The sequence below is a fragment of the Rhinopithecus roxellana genome, chromosome 3 (assembly GCF_007565055.1).
Source record: "Rhinopithecus roxellana isolate Shanxi Qingling chromosome 3, ASM756505v1, whole genome shotgun sequence".
Lineage (NCBI taxonomy): Eukaryota > Metazoa > Chordata > Mammalia > Primates > Cercopithecidae > Rhinopithecus > Rhinopithecus roxellana.
Genome location: NC_044551.1, coordinates 115,172,143 through 115,192,010, shown reverse-complemented (window position 1 = coordinate 115,192,010; position 19,868 = coordinate 115,172,143). Strand labels below are relative to the sequence as shown.

The following is a 19,868-nucleotide window of genomic DNA, read 5'->3' as shown; positions in this document are numbered from 1 at the left end:
CCATTTCAGATATAAGATAGATACAAATGACAAACAGCTGAGGCTGAGAGAGGGTTTCCTGCATACCTGACATCTGACAACAAATCAATGACAGAACCAAAAGTCAAACGCAAAACACACTCTGCTAGATATTGCAGCCATCCAGTCCTACTCAGTAATCTATCTGTTACCTTAAAGTGCAATGGACTCCCAAACAGGGGAGCCACACTTTGCCCAGGAAGAGCATGCCTGCCCAGGTTAAGGACTTTATCATGGGTTACACCAAAGGTTCATAAAGCAGGTCCATGACATCCCTGGCTGGATCTCACCAGAGGGAGGAATGCAACATGGACCCAGAAAACAGCACCATGGTCCGTTAAGTTCAGATGGGCAGTCACTCCTACCTTAGACAAGACAGCACTCACAAATAACCAGCCAGTCCAGCTCAGGGCAAGGCAGTACAGTCGAATGGATAGGCACACCTGCCCTAGGGTCAGACATACTAAAAGTTAAACCCCAGTTCTATACCACTTCCCAGCTTTGTGACCTTGGACAAGTTACAGGATTCCTCAGTTTCCCCATGTATATAATAGAGACAATACTAGGACCTATATCTCATAGGGCTGTTGGAGGACTGAATATGATGACAGATGTTGGCAGGTAGCCCCACACTAGGCATAATTTATGTCAATCATTAGTACCAAGGGCAGCAGAGAAACATCAGTGGACCTGAGGCAGCCAGCTGCCCAGCCCAAGTCAGCTGATTCCTGGGTGAGAAAGAAGGTCCAGACTAGGGGACAGTGAAGATGCACACAAGGCAGAAATTGGGCGATCTCCACGTCCCAGGAGCTCAACAAGAGATGAAACATTTAATTCAGGGGATAACCTTGGAACTGGTCAATCACTGGTTCTAAAGCTCATCAAGCAACGTCCTCTAGCAAAAGGCGAAGGACTGGACCAATACTCTAGGATCTCACACACTTACATGCCTCTGATCTGCTCATTCCAGGCTCCTGCAAGTACCCAGGCCTGAGGATCTCTACTACACCCTGGCCCTCAGAGTGCCAGGTACAAAACAGGCCACACTCTAAGCAAGCACTTCCTGAAAGGTCCAGAGCAGATGCTGGTCTCTTACCAGGTTCAGACAGATTCCATCTGAGCTGGAGAGCATTCTACCCAAACACTTAATCCTCTGCCCTGCAATGACACCAACTGAACAAGAACTCTCTTCTAGAGCTCCAGTAAATCATCCAGACTTTTCATTCCCCTCTGCTCTGAGGAAAAAAAAAAAAAAAAAAAAACTGTCTTTCTATCCTTCATTCCATGTCCCTAACACAAAGCCCACAGACCACAGGACCTTCCAGCCCTCTTTGCTCCAGGACAGGCTGATGTCTTACCCTAAGGAACTTCAAATGTCCAAATTGTTAGATGTGAGCAACTTTCCCGAAGTTTAACTCTCACTCCAGCACTCTGCTGGGCTTGCATGTACTTGCATCACAGCTTTTCCTGCCAACTTCCATCTGCCTAACAGTAAACTCTTGACAGACCCCAGGAGCCAGAGACACACCTCCTAGCCCTCTGCACACTATCAGCCAGCGTGGCCACAAATCAGCCAAGGCCTTGCTTACAGTCTCAGACGCTCCCAAGGATGTGGGAGGGCAGAGTGAAAAAGGGAGGCCTTCTTAGGAAATGAGGAGACCCTAGATTCCCTCAACCGACTCATTCCTCAGAGCTGCACCCACGTAGTCTCTTCCTTTGATGAGCACTCACAGCTGGGCTCCTCCCCTGGCACATGGCCAGCTGCCAATATGAAGCAGCAATCTCAGAGTACAAGCTACCCACAGGCAAGAATAGTGCCTTAGCCACCTCTTCTCTCTCCTCCCTCGTGCCAGCCCCAGGCACGCTCTAGTCAGAAGCCAAACAGGCAGGAGGCACTCAAGGGATGAACTGAGATCAGCTGGGGCCAGTCTAAACCAGTGACTAAGTAAGCACTGTCTAGAGTACCCCAATGCAGAGCTTTCAACAGGATACAAGGGCCTATCACATGCCACAGACAATGTCTCAGCTAAGCTGTCACCAAGTCTCCCTGCTAAGCTCTTAAAGAACTAGGGTGATCCAGTATGACAGCATCTTTGGGATGAGGCCCCCAGCCAACTCATTCCATCCTTGCTACGTGGCTTCATTGGCTGGGCCACACAGTGGACACTCCACTGTGTAAGAACAAGGAGGCCCTAAAAGAAAAGAATCCAAAGATCAAACATTCTGTGAGTGGGGAGAAGCAAACAGAGAGACTGGGCCCTGAGGCCCAGAACCACAGTGAGAGGCTGCACCTTGGGCACTTCAGGGGCAGTTTAAGTACAAGCCAAAGGAAATTCGAGTTCATTTAACAGAGACTAAATTATGAAACCCATTAATGTCAGATGAGATATAGGCTGAGAACAAGCAGCAGATCCCAAAAACATCCTATAAATTCTTAGGTGGACAATGGATCTCTGCAGTCTGGGATACTTAAGAATGCCCCAAGTTACAAAGTGATGAACTCCAGCCCTTGCTCTTAGGACAGGATCTCCTACAAGAGGGCTGAGGCTGTGAGGCCCCAGGTAGTCTAGATCAAGAAGCACAAATCTCGGGTGTCACTCTACAGCAAAAGACAACAATTTCAGTCTTGGGAGGGATCCCAATGCTCTCCTGCATCATCTGTTTTTTCTTTTTTATTTTTTTGAGATGGAGTCTCGCTCTGTCGCCCAGGCTGGAGTGCAGTGGCGCGATCTCGGCTCACTGCAACCTCTGCCTCCCAGGCTCATGTGATTCTCCTGCCTCAGCCTCCCGAGTAGCTAGGACTACAGACACACGCCACCACATCCAATTTTTTGTATCCTCCTGCACCATCTTAAAGGATCAAATAGAACACAAAGGCCAGGGGCCCACGTGGGCTGCCCAGCAGTACCTGAGGCAGGAAGTGTCCTGATCCAGGCTCATGCTGCGAGGGCCAACTGGGCATCTTACACATGCACGGCACAGTACCAGGCACATCGTCTCACTCCAGGGTCTTGTGGACAGCGTCCGTGGACAGCTATCCCCTACAGTGTTCCTTCCCCATCACCTTGCTTCCACTACAATGCCATAAGGAATGGCATTGGCCAAGGTCTCTGTTCCCACTCATATAGGCTGTTCCTCTGTCCACAGTGCCCTTTTGCCAGCCTTCCTCTGACCACTTCAGCTCATGGGTCACCTCTTCCGGTAAGTCCCCTGGCCAGAGGCAGCCAGTCCTCCACCAAGTACCCACAGCCCGCATTCCCTTCCAGCACAGCGCTTACCACACCACTCCGGGCCAGGACCTTCCCGCTCTTCCAATCCGCCTGTCCCACTGGGTTAGCAACTGCTTGCGGTTTCTGGCACACAGAAGGGTCCCGTTTGTTGAATTAGTTAACGAATTATCACGGGTCTCCGCGGCTGCCAAGGAAAAACAACGCAGGTTCCACAAGGATGTCTGGGGGAGAAAAGACTTTCTGATCCAATGACCCATCTAATGGGCTCCAAGCTGGACCCTGCCAGGAGAAGACCTCGGACTCCCAGTCCTTGGGGGGTTGGAAAACGGGCCTAGCCAATATGAAGCGGCCCCTCAGGGCCAGGCGGACGCCGCACCCCTGCTCCCAACAGTCAGCAGCCCGGGGTCAGGCCGCCACTTCCCGGGAGCCTGACAGGGAAGGGCTACCAAGTTCCCAGGCCTGCCCGACCGCCGAGGGGACCGCACGAAGGGCGCCGCTGACCTCACCACCCTGAGCTCGGGAAGGCTTGCGGACGGCGAGACAAGAACCCAGACGGGTGCAGAAACAGGGCGGAGGGCGCAGCGTTGCGGCCCGGACTGCTTTGCGGGCGGCTAGCAGCGCGACCCCTGGCCCCGGCCCCGGCCCCTCTCAGCCCCGCGCAGGCAGAACGCACCGCCTGGCGGCCCTAGCCCTGGGGTTCATCTAGCAGCTGAGCGGGCGGGGCGCTCACCTGGACACTCGCAGCTCCAGGCGTTTCCAGAACCTCCCGCGGCGTCGCCGGGTCAGCTTGGCGCCTCCTCCCTTGGCGACTCCGCCTCCGGCCGCGGCTGGGGCTCCGCCCACTTGAGCCGCCGCCACGTCCCCACCTCACGCTCCACACGCCCGCCTGCGTCCAGGCTCTGAGCTCCGGGGGCTCCGGCGGGGTTCGCAGTTCTCTGCGACCCCTGGGAACGCCCAGGCTACCCGACCTCGCGGGAGCGGGAGCCGGAGCGTGAAGCTGGAGCCGGAGCTGGCGGCCCGCGCCCTTCATGCCGCCCGCAGCCCACCGCACGTACTCCGCGCCCGCCTGGCTTTGGCGCCCCCCACCTGCGGGCCTTGGCCCGCCCTCCTCCCCAGCCCCCGGGCGCCTGGAGAGGTCGCCACGACCCGATCCCCGCGCTGGGGCTGTAGGGAGAGCGTCCCTGGAGTCTGACGGATTTCCCTGCCTGCGCTCATGCCCATTGCCTGGGGTGCCCTGCCGGGTACACGGGCCCCTTCTTCCCAGCACAGGAGGCTGGGGTCACCCCGGCTAGGAACTGGGTATCAGGAGAGGAGGCAGACCAGTGGAGAAGACCCTGAGGAAGACTAGAGACCTGGGGCCCACCCCCTGGAGACCAAGATTGGGAGGCCCATTCCCAGGACTGAGCTCCCAGAGGGGTTCAGAGAGTCCCTGGCAGTTCAGGCAGTCCTGGTGGCATGTGCAGGGGTAATGGATTGATGAGAAGGGGACCCATCAAAGGCTGGGGGGGCGGGGGGGGCGGTAACAACCTGGGGCACAGTGGGTTGCCCAAACCCTTCTTTATGCCATGGGCCAAAAAGAGTGGACACCTGGTTGAGCCAATCCAGTCTAGAAGGCAATAAGGACAGAGATGCAGTAAACCTCAGCCTGAGCGGGAGGAGGCCCTGGCGGCCAGGCAAGTTCCCACGCCTGCTCTGTGAACCTTCCTCATGAATGAGGGGAAACACGGTCTGAGAATCTCATCAGGGAGCAAGCCCAGAGCGGGAGATGCCCAGCCTCCACCCGGCCCCAGTATGGATATTCCCTGTGGCACACGGGCCAGGCAGGCGGCCCAGACCTGGGGAAAGCAAGAGCACGCACACGGAAATACACATAAAGCATGGGTGAGCCACTGTTCCTGCCTGCGTCAGCCACCGGCCCGAGCCCGGCTAAAACCACACAGAAACCCTCCTGCATCTGCTACATGCACAGAAGCTTCCTTCCATCTCCTCCCCCTTCTCAGGAGCTTGTCCCATGGATCATTCCTTTTCTCTCCTGAAGGCTCAACCATCCGCTCTCAACTGGATCTTTCCCATTGGCCTATAAATGTGTTCAAGTCTCTGCTATGGGAACAAAACCCTCATTCGACCCCACTGAGTATCTCTGTTCTTAACCACAGCAAAATTTCTTGAAAGAGCTGTCTCCTCATCCTCACGTCTCTCCCACTCTTCAGGCCCTAAAAGAGCTGTCTCTCCCACTCTTCAGGCCCTGCCATCAGCCTTCTAGCTCCCTAACAGCACCAAACCAGGTCTCGATAAACTATAGCCTCCAATCTCTAAATTCAACGGCTGTTCTTCAGACCTCATCTGCCAGGGCCCTGAGCAGTGTTTGACACCCAGCGATGGCCACTGCCCCCCTGGAACACTGATTTCCCTTGGTTTCCCCTCATCCTCTATGGCCACCTCTGCTTAAGCTTCTTCAGCATCCTCTCCCTATTAGTAAAGTTTGGGGGTTCCTCAAAGCTCAAGTCTAGGCTTTCCATTTCCCTCTTCTCTTTACACGCAGGTGACACAAATTTCTCTCTTTACCCTTATCCTTACTGCTGAACCCCAAATTCATATAACTCATTGTTCAGTGTACATCCCCACTTGAGTGTCCACAGCACCTCAATGGCAACATGTCCAACACAGAGTTCTTGTTCTCCCCCACATCTCCCACCTCCACACACACTGTCTTCACTGCTGTACTAAAGGAAATACTTCCCGTCAGTTACCTAACCAGAAGCCTAGGAGTCATACTTAGCAGCTCCCTCTCCCTCGTCTCCAGACTCTTCACCTTTATCCCAAGTCTGTTCAATTTTACCCCTAAATCTCCCTCTAATCCACCCACTTCTCTCCATCTTTTTCACATGAGTGACAGCAACACTTTCCTAACTGGCTACTCCTCCACTTTTGTTCCCTCTCATCTCTCCTTCACTACAACCCTGATGATCTCAAAATGCAGATCTGAGCCCATTACTTGCAGATGGGAAATTGCACTGATCTTGAGAAACATCGAAAGGTGGCTTATAAGGTTCCACATGGTTTGGCCTCTGCTCACTTCTGTAACCACATCGAACTTCTTCCAGTCCCTCTAATTGGCCATTCGCCCTCCCCACCCCAGACCTTTGTACAAGCTGTTCCGTCTGTCTAGAAAAAAATTTTCCCCCTCTGATTAAAACCTTCAGAATCCTTCAGATTCCCTCAGAGGCAGAGAGATTTTCCTTACTTCCCTGTGTAGGTCAAAACCTCCCATAACAGACCAGGCACAGTGGCTCACGGTTGTAATCCCAGCACTTCGGAAGCCTGAGGCAGACGGATCACCTGAGGTCAGGAGTTCGAGACCAGCATGGCCGACATGGTGAAACCCTGTCTCTACAACAATACAAAAATTAGCTGGTCATAGCCGGGCGCAGTGGCTCACACCTATAATCCCAGCACTTTGGGAGGCCGAGGCAGGCGGATCACGAGGTCAGGAGATCGAGACCATCCTGGCTAACATGGTGAAACCCCATTTCTACTAAAAATACAAAAAATTAGCCGGGCGTAGTGGTGGGCACCTGTAGTCCCAGCTACTTGGGAGGCTGAGGCAGGAGAATGGCGTGAACCCGGGAGGCAGAGCTTGCAGTGAGTCGAGATCGCGCCACCGTACTCCAGCCTGGGCGACAGAGTGAGACTCCATCTCAAAAAAAAAAAAAAAAAAAAAAAAAAATAGCCGCGCATGATGGCAAATTCCTTTAATCCCAGCTACTAGGGAGGCTGAGATGGGAGAATTGCTTGAACCCAGGAGGCAGAGGTTACAGTGAGCCAAGATGGCGCCATTGCACTCCAGCCTGGGTGACAAGAACAAGACTCTGCCTCAAAAAAGAAACAACCAAAAACCTCCCATAACAGCTTCTCATGTCTCTATGTGCTTCATAACACTTGCCACAGTTGATAAAATTGAATCATCGCTTGGGTAGCATCTTCCCCCCTCCCGGACTGGGAGGTCTGGGAGTACATAAACTATGCATGCATTTATCCATTGCCATTTTCCCACCACAGAACTGGGCTCAATAAGTATTTGCTAACTCCTTGAATGGATGGATATCTCCTTAATACCTTGCTCCACACTGTAGGATTTAGTCTCCAAGGGCATGAGTAAGACTTTCACGGAGTCCAGGCAGCTCAGGACCACAGCATTGGTCAGGTATCCTCCTAAAAATCTGAGGCCTTGAGAAGGGGCAGGACTTCTGAGGATCATGTCTCCTTGGTCTTCCTGCCTTGCAGGAAGTGGCAATTCATTTGTCTTTACATTCCTTTTCCTCTACCTGCCTCCACCCAGAAGATACCATTTCTGACCTCTGCCTTTGCGGCCTCACTTCACCCAGCGCTTAACGTAAGACCCTCAGACTCCATCTGGGCTCCTGATCTATTCATTTCCTGGGGCTGCCACAACAAATTACCACGAATTGGGTGGTTTAAGTCAATAGAAGTTTATTCTCTCACAGTTCTGGAGGCCAGAAGTCCAAAATCAAAATGTTACCAGGGTGTGCTCCCTCTGAAGCCTCTAGGGGCGAACCCCTCCTTGCCTCTTCCAGCTTCTGGTGGCTCAGAAGTTCCTTGGCTTGTGGCTGTATCACACGAATCTCTGCCTCCATCTTCACCTGCCCTTCTCCTCAGTGTCTGCCCTTCTGTTTCTTATAAAAACAACTGTCATTGGCTGTAGGGTCTACCCAGGTAATCCAGGGCAGATTGGGAGGTCTACCCAGGTAATCCAAGGAGGCTTGGCACTGAAGCCTCCCTGAATGCTGATGACTCTTACAGGCCCAGAACCACCATAATAGCTCCCCTAATCTGTAACTTAATAGTATCTGTAAGGTCCCTTTTTCCAAATAAGGTCACATTCACATGATCCAGGTAGTAGGACATGAATGCAATTTGGTGGGGTTGGGGGGGCGCCATTTAATCCACTACATTTGACATTCCCCCACACCCTCAAAGGCTTCTGGACCCATGTAAATCTGTCACTCAGTTTTGAATCTCCAGCCTGGGTCCCCTCCAGACCCACATCATCACAGCCTTTTATTTGTGGCCTCTTGATAAGTGAACTCATTATCTCATGTAGGGTCCCCCAGGTTCCCCCACATTTTTCTCTCTCCTGACAAATACCAAATGCCTTGACCACTCTGTGACTCAGACAGCCGAAGGTTTTTTCCTGTAGGCTTGAGCCCAAGCTGGGGCCTTAAACATTCCGAGGCACTGATAAAGGTGTTTAGATTGTTGCCCAAAACACCGAAAGAAACTAGCCCCGACCCTGAGCCAAATTCCTTAAAATCTCATATAAATTCCATATCCAGACTCCGCTTGCAGCAGGCATACCTAGATAGAACATCCCTGTCTTGCTGTCTGCCTGGAGGATGTACTGCAGCCCCCTCAGAGACCGAGAAATGTTCCTAATAAATGCTTTTTACTGATTACCCTGGCATTTAGTGCTACTCTCTTCAGAATCCCAACCATTTCAGGATCGTTTGGGGTAGTCCCGTGTGGGGACTCCCCTACCACTGCTTTCAGGGCATCTCCAGTTGCAGATTCAGCCAGGATGAAACACCTCCCCCCATACCACACCCCATACCACCCAAACTGCTTCTGCTCCAACACTTCCTATATCTCAGCAAATATCACCATCTCCCAGTGACTTCCCTTTTCTTTCCCACTGCATGCCCCCCCTGGAGATCTTACCCAGTGGATCTCTCTCAGTTCACTTACTTTTCCTCAACCCTGCTGTGGCAGACCAAATTCAGGACACCACCATCTCTCACTTGGACAAACCATCCTAGCCCACTCTTCTACTCAGCTCCTTCTATCCTTACTCCCTACCACAGGCAGAATGACATTGTAACCATGTGATGCCCATCATGTTATTTCCATACAGAACCTCTGAAAGGTATTCCATGGACCGAAGGATAGACACAAATCCTGCCAATGCTGCCAATCCCCTTTATTCAGCCCTGATGGTCTCTCTTCTTGTGTGCAGCCTTAAACTTGATGCTGCAGCCACTCCAGGCACTTTTTAGTTCCCTGGCCTTTGAATGTGCTATTCCTCCTGCCTAGAACACTCTCTTCCCAAAAGGTTGTGTCTTTTTTTTTTTATGAGACGGAGTCTCGCTCTGTTGCCCAGGCTGGAGTGCAGTGGCGCGATCTCGGCCCACTGCAAACTCCGCCTCCCGGGTTCACGCCATTCTCCTGCCTCAGCCTCCTGAGTAGCTGGGGCTACAGGTGCCCACCACCATGCCCAGCTAATTTTTTGTATTTTTAGTAGAGATGGGGTTTCACCATGTTAGCCAGGATGGTCTCAATCTCCTGACCTCGTGATCTGCCCGCCTCAGCCTCCCAAAGTGCTGAGATTACAGGTGTGAGCCACAGTGCCCGGCCAAGGTTGTTTCTTTCAAAAGCCTTTCTGGGCTTAGCCTGAGCCAGATCCTTTTGGGGCCTATGGCTTTGGAGTTATAGGCCCCAAAACTCCTCATGGATGAGTTTCATACATGCTACCTGACCTCATTCAATGTCTACTTCATTTACCATTTGGCCCTCCTGGGGACTGCCTCTAACCTATTCATCACTGCGTCTCCAGCTCTAGCACAGGGTCTGGCACCCAGAGCCTAGACAGGAAGTGGTGAACAAAAATACATAAATGAATGAGTGGACATTCCCACTATTGTGGCCTTTAGCAGACCTCATTGAGTACACTCAGTGTGTGTCACTTAATGAATCCACAACCATCTTTAACAGTCACATATGACAGCATGTTATAGAGATTCGCATCCCTTCTCCCCAAATACATTGTATGAACAAAGCCATACCTCACTTCTGGAACAGCTCTATGGTGTTCATTTATGCATTCACTCAACAAACATTTGCTGATCACCAGTTGAGGTCGAGGCAGGGGATTCAGGGACCACACATGTCAACGGGGCTCTGTCTAGTATAAAAAACTAGTAGGTAAGCAGAGGCCCACCCAGCAACTTTGTCTAGGGAGGGAAAGGCTACTAGTAGGAGGTACTGCTACCTAGACCCAGTCTTGGAGACCCTTCCCAGGCTCAAGCTCAGGCAAGGCCTATGACCTTTCACCCCAGCATAGCCAGGGTATTGCCAAATGAGGCTCTACCTCCATGCTGTCCCTAGACAATATCCCTGGCCATTGGTTCCTTGAAGCAGTCTGGACTTGTCTGCCTGCCATCCCCACCCAGAAGGAAGAACCTGGTGTTTCCCCAGAAGGGATAGTAAAAACATCTGTGCTGGGCGGACAGGAAATTGGATGAATAGGAGGGTGGGTGGGGCATAGCCCTTAACTCTAAACAGGAGCCTCCTCAGCCTGCCCTGCCCCAGCCTCCTCCCCTCCTACTCATCTGTGATCCCTGTTTTGGGGAAGGAGAGTGGGGCAAGCTCCACTGCTTGGCACTAAAGCCTTCCTGAATGACTCTTGCAGGCCCTGGAACCACTGCAGCAGCTGGAGGTCTGGTCAGGGTTTACGACTATCTGGCCTTCCATGGAATTTCCCAGAACAAGGCCCTCAGGTTCAACCAATGCCACACAGAGGGCACTGTATATGTGGATACACATCTGTATTCTTCAGCACATTCTGCATGCAGCTGTCCACTGGAGCCTGGAAACAATCCTCAACCCACCCTAGGTTTCTCCCCTTGGAGACTGAGGAAGGACCGGGTGTGTCTCAATTGGCCATTGCTTTGACTGAAGGCCAAACACAGGCAGCAAGAGGTGCAGCTTGAGTGGGGCTACCTAGTGGTGGCCCTACTGCTTCTGAAATAGGGCCTATCCAGTAATCTGGTCTTATAGCCTGGTGGTTGATCCTGGAAAAGGGAAAGATAATCTGGCAGAATCCCCGGAAGCCTGTGGGGACATGCTGGGCAGGACCAAGTGGGTACCTAGAGAGTGCCCCCCTAATCCCTGAGCCCATCTGGTGGGTGCAAAAACCAAAGCAGGCTACAACTTTCCTACCAGTTGCCTCCCCCATGGACCCCTGCAGCCCGAGACAAGCGGAGTCAGCCCAGGCTGAGCTGTCATTACAGGCATGCCAAGACCTTCAGGAACTGCAGTTACCCAGCAAGTCGAGGGCAGGCCCCCCATGGTGTAAAGAGTGAGCTTACACTACAGCTTTCCTCCTCACTTCACCTCCATCCTGGGCAAGAGGCTCTGGACTAGTGCAAATGTCCAGAGGGCAGCAGTTGGCTAGGCATGGTGCTTGAAATCTGATATTTTGAGGTATATACTGTAAAGCACACTTTTAGAAATTATTATTACAGTCCAGCAGCCACCCATCCTTCCTTCCCCAGCCCTGAGCCTATATTGGGGCTGGGTGGGAATTAGGGATAGGTGAAGATGAGGTGAGGCTTGAGGATAGCTATTGGGCATCTGATGTACTACTGTCTAAAAGGCTGAAAGTTCAGTGTTTTTAATGTTTTTTTCAGGCCTTGTTAAAATGTCAGGAAGCCAGTAGAGATAAGACCTATAAAAGGTTAATAAAGCTAATAAAGGTTAAGTGAGGTCATAGAGATGAAGCCTTACTTGAATACGACTGGCGTCCTTATAAGAAGAGGAGAGACAAGAGGGTTGTATCTCCACATTTGCACAAAAACGAGGCCATGTGAGGACACAGCAAGAAGGTGACCATCTACAAGCCAGGAAGAGAGGCCTCACCAGGAACCCGCCCTGATGACACCTCAATCATCTTGGACTTCTGGCCTCCAGAACTACAAGAAAATGAATTTCTATTGTTTAAGCCACTCAGGCTGTGATATTTTGTTATGGCAGCCTTAGCACGCTAATACATCTCCCCAGTTTATTGTCACAGCCTCAAAGCCCAAACCCTGGGAGCCCTCTTTGATTTGGGGAACAACGGTGGAACAGAGAGTAGGGAAGTAATAAGAGGTAAAGCTGCAGAGATCCCAGGGACAGATCACCTGAGGCCTCATGGGCCACAAAAAAGGATTTAGATGTGATGCTGAAGACAAGGAGCAAACACCCCAGAGCAAAGGTAGGGGAGTGGCAGGATCAGATTTGGGATTTAGGAAAAATACCCTTTCTACTATGGGTGAGAGGAGGAGAAGGAGAAGTAGAGCTTGGCTGAGGCAGGGTGACAGCTGACAGTGACCTGAACTGGGAACTGCCAATGAATAGAGAGAAAAGTAGATAGAGTTAAGAATTGGTGAAGTAAAGTAGGAAGGGCTATGTTCTTTTGCTCATTCATTTATTCAAGAAATATTTGTTGAATGCTCTGCCCCCTCCTTTCTGAGCTCCCTTTTAGGAATGAGGTCCTACTTGTCATCCAGGCCCCCTGAGCCCTGTTACCCTAGAGCCGCCCTTGCTAAAGGAAATTAGTGGCAGCCCCCAGACAGTACAAGAACAGAATGAAAATTGGCTGCCTCCAGAGAACATGCCAGCACTCTTCTGGGTTTCAGGCTGACATGGAATCCTAATCACAGTGTCTGGCTTCCTCAAATGTGAGGCTCCTTTCATTGCAAGGTAACCACCCATTTAATGATGGTTTCAGCACAAACTCTCCTGGTGCCACCCTTCCTCTCCTTTTTTTTCTTTCTTTCTTTTTTTTTTTTTTTTTTTTTTTTTTTTTTTTTTTGAGACAGGGTGTTCCTCTCTCCAGGCTGAAGTGCAGAGTGTGAACACAGGCTGGAATGCAGAGGCTCACTGCAGCCTCAGCCTCCCAGGCTCAAGCAATCTTCCTCAGCCGCTCTGGTGGGACCACAGGTGCATGCTACCACACATGGCTAATTTTTTATGTATTTTTGTAGAGAAGGGGTCTCGCCATGTTGCCCAGGCTGCCTGTCTCTATTTTTAAATGAATGTACTTCACTTTGCTATAATGAAACATGTTTGTAAGGTACCTTATATCCTTTCAGGAGCAAGACTGGTGTCTGTGAATCTATCTATGAGTGATCCTATCCCAATCAAACATTGCTCAATTGGTGCACTGCACAATGAAGCCTGGGGCTCCATTTACATGGCAGACATCATAGATGTGCATAGTCATTACAACAAGTTTTCAGTAGATGGAAATAAAGTGAACCGAAAAGGGAGTATGTCTTGCTAATTAAAAAAAAAAAAAATCACCACATGAGCTGTCAGTGGCTAGCGCTAATCCCAATCTGCCACCACGTAATCACAAAAGCCTGAATCACTGGTGTGGCTAAGGCCTGCTCACTCCTGCCTCAAGGACCCTAAACCCTAAACCCTCCTATGGCCTCTTTCCTGCTCTCAACTGCCCTGCTAGTATCAGCTTCAGGTGCAGCTCTGATCTCCCCTTCCCTTCAGTAGACACCAGCATTTGAACTTGCTAGTCAGCCCTGCCTTGTGCCCCTGCAGGACACTACCCTGGGACTCTTACCCACCACAAGGAGGCCAGGGCACTAATTCCTCCAAAGATCCTGACTACCTCATTCCACATCAAACCTGTTCCACACACCCACATCCCACATAAATACATTTTAAACTTAACCACACAAGAGCATGGCTGAACTTCAGTTGACTATGACTATGACATACTGTTAACATTTGCTGTATTTAGTATTTATTATTTTTATAGCTTTCTATATTTTTTCATGTTTCAAACATTTGCATAAACCTGTGAGAAGCTTGATAATCCCTGACCCTCTAGTGCCTGAAAGACTTAGCCATAGCCTCTAGTAAGAGGGCTCTCACCCACCAACACACACACACACACGCACACACACACACATTTGTATGCTTATGCACAGAGGGATTCACATGCATAGGCAAGCGTGTGGATCTGGCCTTTCACATGAGAAGGAGGAGGTTCTGTCCTTTGTCCTCTGGCTCTGCCCTTAATCTTGACTCTGAACCAGAGCCTGATACTGACTTTGAACCAGACTCTGGCCTTGTTCCACACCCTGAACCAGCTAGTTACAGGCTTGGAATCAGGAAGATGTCTACCTCTATCATCTGTAGAAATCAGAGCCCAAGGGAGAAGGGATGGCTTGGACAGTACGTCTTCTTGGCTGAAGAGGGAATGATCAAGGTGGTAAAGGTGGAAAGATGGCTTTCTCAAACTGACAGCGTGGATGCAGTTTTGGGGGCAAGTACTGCCCTCTCACCCCAATGGTCACCCAACAGCTATAGGCCAGGCTGACACCCTGCCCTCATCAAGATCTGGAATTTTCTCTGCACTCTCTCCTGGGGCACCAACAACTATTTTTTTCCCAGGGCAAACGGGTGTGAGGCCTTCTGGGACAATCTTTTAGGGGAGCTGCTTCCTTCTTGTCCAGAGCTGTAGTTGCAAAAATGAGGTTGGCCACCAGAGGGTGCATGGAGCCCACCAGGGGACACTCAAAGGAGCAGCTCCAGCCTTGCTCAAAAAGCCCCTCCACTTGGGGTTCCACTTGGTGCCCCATCCCTCCAACCTGCCAAGGTTTAGCTGAGACCTGTGTCTAGGGCTGCATAATCATGAGCAACTGGGCAGAGAGAGATGTTTTCCAGGCCCTGGGGAGTGACTCCAATGCTGGGACCTCCGCTGGCTGAAGAGGCAGGGAGGATATTGGGAAGCCACCAAATCCTTTCCTCAGCCCATAGTGATCAGGGCCCTTCATGGTCAGCTAAGTTGACTTGTAGCCTTGGGAAGCCTCAGGCTATAGAAGCCTCGAGCCCTAGAAGCCAGTAACCCTAAGGGAAACACCAAGGACTAGTAATGCAGTGAAGTTAGGAAAGGAGATGGGGAGACCTTGAACTCTGAACATACCCAGAATATCCTGGCTCCGTGGAGAGGAGCTCCTGGAGGAAAAGAGCCAGAGGAGCAGGATGGGCAGTCCTCATCTGGGTTTCTATGATGCTCTGGGATGCTTCTGTGATTGGACAACTAATTTATGGAGCACTCTCCCTGTACCAAGTGTTACCTAACACTTGACAGATGTCATCTGCTTACCTTCCAGATCTCTTCTCCTGTCTCCTCTTCCCCCTGCTCTGTGTCCTGGCTGCTGACCTGTATGGATAGCATCAACGGGTACACCTGCCCTGCAACTTCTGGTTGGGTTCAACCATGGGGAGTAGCAGGAAAAGATCAGTAGGGAAGAGGAGATGGACTTTGAGGAAGCTGTCTGTAGCCTAGACATGAAAGCCTGGCTCTATGACCTGTCAAGCCTCAGGACTGCCTTTGAAGGAGAAGACCAGCTGCCTTGGCCATGCTGAAGTGTGGCAGGCAGCGTTTCCATACTTGGTCACTCAGCCTAGGGCTTCAGGAACCCTCTACACCCTCACTTACAGTCAGTCAACAAACATCCCCTGACACCTCCCTTGTGTCCAGTCCTGGGTACCCAGGGACACAGAGATGAGTCAGAAAAACACCCCCACCTGCATGGAGCTCATGTTGTCTTTCTTTTGCTTGTTTGTTTGTTTAGGTTTATGGGGGGAGAGGAGGCACAGATGAAGAAATTGACAGTGAATCGCAGAGGCTGAGGGAGACTACAGAAGGGGAGGCTCACTTGCCGAGTGGTCAGGTAGGAGGATGAGGTGTGGGTCTCCCTGCATAGTCAGCCAGGGGAAGTGCTGGAGGTCTGGGAGAATGGTATTCCAGCAGAGGAGATAGAATGAGCAAAGCCTGGGGGAGGGAATAGCTCATGCCCATGGAGACCTGTGGTGGCCACGCAGAGCCTCATTCCTCCCTGGGCCTTGCTGTGTTTGGGAAGTAGAGGGAAGTGCCTAATGAGGGAGTATACCCCCCACCACCATTGGGACTGGGCTGGGGGTATCAACAGTAAACAGCATCCCTCCCCAGTGGTGACCAGCACAGATGATAATTCCAGCAGAGCAGAGGCCTCCCATAGCCATGGACAGCAGAAGTAGCAAGGGGTGACAGGGCAGAGCTGTCAGTCCGTCTCAGAGGGAGGGGATTGTTGCAGAACACACTGAGGTGACCCCCAGGAAATGCTCTGAGATCAGTGGGGTGGAGGGGGCCAAAATGACGTAGGTATAAAAACTAAATCAGCTCCTTTTATAGATTGAATTACATAGCCTCAAAATTCATATGTTGAAGCTCTTACCTACAATATGACTGCATTTGGAGATATGACCTATAAAGAGGTTAATAAAGCTAATAAAGGCTAAGTGAGGTCTCAGGGGTGAAGCCTTACTTGAATAGGACTGGTGTCCTTATAAGAAGAGGAAGAGACAAGAGAGTTATATCTCTCCACATTTGCACAAAGACGAGGCCATGGGAGGACACAGCAAGAAGGTCATCTACAAGCCAGGAAGAGAGGCCTCACCAGGAATCCGCCCTGATGACACCTTAATCTTGGACTTCTGGCCTCCAGAACTACGAGGAAATGAATTTCTATTGTTTAAGCCACTCAGGCTGTGATATTTTGTTATGGCAGCCTTAGCACGCTAATACATCTCCCCAGTTTATTGTCACAAGCCTCCAAGGCCAAACCCACAGCTTACCCTGGAAGCCCTCTTTGATTTGGGGAACAAATAGTGGTACGCAGAGAGAGGAAGAAGGTACGCATGAATGGATTCCATGTGTGACCTGTAATTGGTGTGCCCTGCTCCATAAACTAGGGGTGCAAATATAAGCACATCTTCTATACACTGGAAAGCTATTAATAGTATCTCCCTCTTTGGGCCTCACGAATCCCCACTAGCAGGGGTAGAGAGGCATGGGCAGCCAGTGTGCTTTTGTTTAAAAGCTTATTAAGATATAGTTAACATACAGTAAACTAAACATGTCTAAATATACACCTCAATGCTTTTTGCTTATATATAAATTCACGTAATTACCTCCTACCTAAAAATAGAGTATTTCCAGAATACCAGAGGGCTTCCATGTGCCTTTTCATAGTCAGTAAACTCTCCCAAAGCTAAGCACTGTTCTTTCTTCTTTCACTTTTGATTAGTTTTGTCAGATTTTGAACTTTATAAAAGTGAAGTTATACAATATATATTTTTTCAGGTCGGCTTCTTATACTCCACATTATGGTTGTGATATCCATCTATTTTGTTTGTAATAGTTCCTCATTCTTTTTCATTGCTATGTGGTATTCCATTGTTTGAATATAACACAATTTATCCATTTTTGTTGATGAACATTGCGTTGTTTTTAGTCATGTTAAATAAAACTGTTTTGTATATGTTTGCACATGTCTTTTGGTGGGCACAAGCACTTATTTAAGTATAATAAAAATCCAGGAGTGAAATTCCTAGGTCGTAAGACATGCATATATTGAGCTATTGTAGATATTACCATGTTTCTAAATGGATAAACAAAATTACATTCCCAATGGCAATGAATGAGAGTTGCTTCATATCTTCGCCAACATTTGCTATTGTTAGCTTTTCCAATTTCGGTCATTTTGGTGGGTGTGTAGCAATATCTCATTGCAATTTAAAAGAATGTTTCCCTGGTGATATTGAGCACCTTTTTATGTGTTTATTAGTTATTTCTTGTGACATGACTGTTCAAGTCCTTGTCTATTTTCCTATTGGGGTTTCTACACTTTCCTCACTGAATTGTAGAAGTCTATATATTTTCTGTGTATGAGTTTGTCGCTGGATATATGTATTGCAAATATTCCCTCTCAATCTGTGCTTTGACTTTTCATTCTCCTAATAGGATCTTTTGAAAATAAAAGTTCTAAATTCCTACAAATCCAACATATTAATCTTTTATATTTTGGTTAGTGCTTTCTATGTCACATTTAAGAAATGGGACCCAGAGGTCATAAAACTATGCTTCCATGGTTTCCTTTAGAAGCTTGATTGTTTCATAGTTAAGTCTATGATCCATCTTAAATTAATTTTATGTGTGGTACAATGAGGAATCAAAGTTCAAATAGCGCTGGACAGGTGGAGGTCACATTTACACAATAAAAGATTAAGGTGGGATGGCCAATTTCTTCTCAGGCTATGTAATTACTTACACCTGGTTAAACCAATCCCCTGGCCCCTGTGTAAATCAAACACTGCCTCCTCAAGTCTCTCTATAAAATGGATCACATCCCACCTCAACCCAGAAACCCTCTTGGGCGCCCCGCTTTCTCTGTATGAGAAAGCGTGCTCTCTCTCTCTCTCTCTCCTTTTTTCGTCTATTAAACTTTCCCCTCATTAACCTGCTCCAGGTGTGTGTGTCTGTGTTGTTAATCTTCTCAGTGCAAGATGAACCTAGGGTATTTCCCCAGACAACGAAGTCACTTCAATACCACAGAAATACAAAAGATTATTCAAGGCTACTATGAAAACCTTACATGCAGAAACTAGAAAACCTAGAGGAGATGGTTAAGTTCCTGGAAATATACAACCCTCCTAGATTAAACTAGGAAAACATAGAATCTCTCAACAGACCAATAACAAGCAGTGAGATTTAAATGGTAATTTTAAAAATTGCCAGCTGGGCGCGGTGGCTCACGCCTGTAATCCTAGCACTTTAGGAAGCCAAGGAGGGCAGATTGCCTGAGCTCAGGAGTTCGAGACCAGCCCGGGCAACACGGTGAAACCCTGTCTCTACTAAAATACAAAAGAAATTAGCTGGGTGTGGTGGTGTGCGCCTGTAGTCCCAGCTACTCGGCAGGCTGAGGCAGGAGAATTGCTTGAACCTGGGAGGCGGAGGTTGCAGTGAGCTGAGGTCACGCCACTGCACTCCAGCCTGGGTGACAGAGTGAGGCTCCATCTCTAAAAAAGAAAAATTGGCAACCAAAAACAAAAATCCGTGACCAGATGGATTTACAATTGAATTCTATCAGACATTTAAAGAAGAACTACTACCATCCCTATTGACACTATTCCTTTCAAATCCTGTATCACGTTTTTGATTTCTTTAAGTAGGACTTCACTTTTCTCTGGTGCCTCCTTGATTAATTTAATAATCAACCTGAATTCTTTTTCTGGCAATTCAGAGATTTTGCCTTGGTTTGGATCCATTGCTGGTGAGCTGGTATGATCTTTTGGGGGTGTTAAAGAATCTTGTTTTGTCATATTAAGAGAATTGTTTTTCTGGTTCTTTCTCATTTAGGTAGACTATGTCAGAGGGAAGGTCTGGAATTCAAGGGCTGTTGTTCAGATTATTTTGTCCCATGGGGTGCTCTCTTGATGTGGTGTTCTCTCCCTTCCCCTAGGAATGGGGTTTCCTGAGAGCTGAACTGTAGTGATTGTTTTTGCTTTTCTGGGTCTAGCACCCAGCGGAGCTACTGGGCTATGGGCTTGTACCTGGGGAATGTCTGCAGAGTCCTGTGATGTGATCCATCTTCAAGTATTGCAGCCATGGATACTAGCACCTGCTCCTGTGGAGGTAGCAGGGGAGTGAAGTGGACTCTGTGAGGGTCCTTGGTTTTGTGTTGGTTGGCCTCCAGCCAGGAGGTGGTGCTTTCAAGAGCACATCTGCTGCAGTCCTATAAGGAGAATGCAAATTTACCCTAAGGACACCTGGTTAAGACAGTGGACAGGGCCATAGAGCTCCCAAGAGATTATGACCTTTGTCTTCAGCTACCAGGGTGGGTAGAAAAAGACCACCAGGTGGGGGCGGGGATAGGCGTTTCTGAGCTCAACCTCTCTTTGGGCAGGGCTTGCTGCAGCTGCTGTGGGGGATGGGGT

At 49.5% G+C, this 19,868-nt stretch overlaps 1 protein-coding gene across 4 annotated transcripts in view; it reads right to left on the bottom strand.

Moving 5' to 3' along the window:
- Positions 1–4,112, bottom strand: part of P4HA2 (prolyl 4-hydroxylase subunit alpha 2) — a 35,470-nt gene extending 31,358 nt beyond the window's left edge. For 2 of the 4 annotated variants that reach the window (XM_010360009.2, XM_010360006.2), the window contains exons 1-2: positions 3,979–4,112; positions 3,297–3,432 (exon numbers count right to left, since the gene is read on the bottom strand). The gene's annotated coding sequence lies outside the window, so the exon portion shown is untranslated. Of the gene's footprint in view, positions 1–3,296; positions 3,470–3,749 lie in introns of all 4 variants that reach the window. The other 2 variants (XM_010360007.1, XM_010360008.2) reach the window with 2 other exon arrangements.
- Positions 4,113–19,868: the final 15,756 nt, after the last annotated feature.